Raw genomic sequence first — 3,241 nt, 5'->3', positions numbered from 1 at the left:
TCAAAATCTCCATGATTATATTCTTGGAATACACCTTGAGAGAAGAATGAATAGATCTAGAAGATGAACAAAGGATCTTGAAGGAAGAGCACACCACCAGGATGTATAGATTTAGGGTTTTGAATGATGAATCTTGAGTGCTTGAACCAAATCCCTTCAAAGGCTTGAATGCTTGAATGGCTTGGAATGCTTTCTCACTTGAAAATTATTGGGAGAAAACTTAACACATAATGGATCATTTGATATCACATTGCACCTTCCTATGCCTTCTTAGGTTAGAGAAAATGAGAGGAATATGCTTTCTTCTATAGAAGTCTAGGGCACAAACTTCTAGAGAAGGCCAACATGGGAGCATTAAATCCCAATTAACCTTAACCCCTAGAAATTGACCTATATTAAATTTAATTTAAGAGCATGCCATTCTGAAACCTAAAATAGCTAACCTAGAAGAGGGAAAATGAAACTTTTCAAAGCCTAATATCTCAAAACTCCCAGAACTTGAAAACTAGACCTGGGGTCAAGGATGAGGTCAACCCTTCCCTAGGTTAGGGTTGAGGTCATTCATGACCTAGGTGAGGGTCAAGGTTGGCCTTGACCTAGAAAGTCAAAGTCCTTAATTTCATAGAGAAAGTTCTTAGAAAGAGGCTATATATATATATATATATGCAAAGGCCCATTCAAGGTAGTTGACATGACCCTAGACCACTTACTTGGAGGGCTAAATGCTCTTAACATGGAAGTGCTTCCATTTTAAGATGATGCAACGGTTAGCAAAAATAAGTGCATAATGGCTCAATTTATAGGATTTTGAAGCCAAATGCAAGAAATGGAAAGAAATAATGCAAAAGAGAAATATGTCATAATCATGTGTGAAATGTAGAAATTTCTAAGAAAAATAAATGAAATTTGGAAAATTATGACACAATATGACAAATTAAATGTGTAAGAATTGTGCATAGAAATGTGTAACAAAAAATGGAAGAAGAAAGTGTTAGAAAGATGTAAGATGTGTAAGCTATAAATTAGGAATGTGTAAGAGTGGGAAATTTTAAATTTTAAAAACTCATAATTCCCTCTAAAATGGAAATTAGAAAGTATGAATTAGCAAAATAGAAAATGGGAAATGGGAAACTAGAATTAGAATTTAGGAAATTAGGAATTAGAATTTAGGAAGATGGGAAATTAGAATTAGAATTTAGGAAATTAGGAATTCCCATAATTAATGAAAATGAAATCAATTAATTAATAAAGATTAAATAATTGAGAAAGGTTAGTAAAGAGGAATAATTAATAAGAGGGAATGAAATTAAATGATTAAGACATAGAAATAGACTATGGGTTATCTAATCCTACATGAGAAATTAACAAATTGATTGGCCAAGATGATGAAATAAATACAAAATAACCCTATTGAAGGATTGTGATGAAAATGCAAATAAAATGTGATGATTTTGGATTGGACCAAAGAAATGATTGAATGAAATAAATGATGTTAGATGAATGACATGAAATAATGAATTGTCAAGGACACATGACAAGGGTTGATGACATATGACATTTAATGAACATTGTAAATTTTACCATATTTATTGAAATTGATAGAAAGGATTGATCACAATAACATCAATAGACATAATCAATGCTATTAAATTGATTGAATAAGGATATGATTAGGCACTGAAGGACTCGAGAATGTTGAGGATTGAATTTATGATATGACAAGGACACATGACATGTATTAACAAATTTGATAAGGCACTAAAGGATGTAATAATGCCTAGAGGATTGATGATGATAAGATGATAACATTAAAATGGTTTTGAATTGATTATGAGATGATCTACATTTTAATTGACTGGTGATCAAGTTGGCCAAAAGATCAAAGTTAGTGAAATGAGAAAATGGGATGATTTAGGATGTAAAAGTGATGAAAGAATAGGCACAAACCATTTTTGAGAGTACATATTGCCCCTATTTGATACAATGTGATTATGATTGCTATGTTAAAGAACAATAATGAGAAAGACCAATGCCCTGGTGAAATTAAAAGGAGATAAGGTTTGGGCAAGAAATTGACTCAAGGACAATTTTTTGAAAAGAAAAGATGATGAATAGAAATATTGATGAAAGAAACATTAGTAGAAGAAGGAAATGAGACAAAGAAGAATGATGCAACTTGGTTTCATAGGTGCACTTAATGTCATAAGAACTTTATTTTTATATGGAAAATGGAATGCAATGCATCGTGGCATAGAAAGCCAGAGCGAAAATGCAAGCATTTTGCGTAAATGAACACAATGTAGATAGAGAATGACCTTATCCACACTAAGGAAAAGAGTCATGCCCTAGACTATCAAAGGAGATTTGAAAAACAAAGAAAAAAATGATCATGAACCATCATGACCACTCTCATAAATCAATTTATATCATTGAGTAGCATTAGAACATGATCAAAAGAAAAGAAAAGAAAACACTTACTAAACAACATGAGCCAACAACCATTCTCATATGTTATTACTTTCTTTATTAAGTGTTGTGTGGGATTTCTAATTTTCTTGTTTGATTGATGTTTGACAAGTTTATTGTTCAAGGTGTTGTAATCAAAGTTTGAAATCAAATTGATTATTGGTATAAGTAGTTAGGTGTGTGTTTTCTCAAAGCATGATTTTGTTGTAAAATGTTTTAAGTTGAGTCCACATGTGCAAGTGCTTAGAAAAAGGAGCAATTATTTACAACCATTATGTACAAGGTTTATTGATAGTTTTTAGTGGGTTTTGTAATTTTTTGGGGTTACTAAAGATATTTTTATTTTATTTTGTATTACTATGTTTTCAGGAAATTTTATAAATTTTGGGCTTTTCTAAGGTTGGTATTTAATTTTTTGGGTTTTTTTGGAGGATAGTTTATGACTTTTAGGAAAATTTTCAAGGTAGTTTATGATTTTTTAAAGTTTTTTTTAAGGATATTTTATTATATTTATCGAGTCATTTTTAGGATTATATTTGATTTTTTGGATTTTTTTAGGATCCTAATTTTTTTTTTTGGTTTATTTTTAGGTCTTTAAGGTATGTATAGAATGTCAACTCCAATCTAATAAGAATGATCAGTCCAATGGACTAATCATGGTCAAGGAGTTTGGCCTAGTTCAAATTCAAAGTCATGGGATGCGCAGGTAAATGCCCCTAGACAAGACACAAACTATATACAGAGGCCAAGGACAAGATATGTACAGATTAGTGAT

Source organism: Cupressus sempervirens, chromosome 7 (genome assembly GCF_028749045.1).
Source record: "Cupressus sempervirens isolate cs-2001-9-10 chromosome 7, ASM2874904v1, whole genome shotgun sequence".
Lineage (NCBI taxonomy): Eukaryota > Viridiplantae > Streptophyta > Pinopsida > Cupressales > Cupressaceae > Cupressus > Cupressus sempervirens.
Note: the sequence above shows the minus strand (reverse complement) of the source record.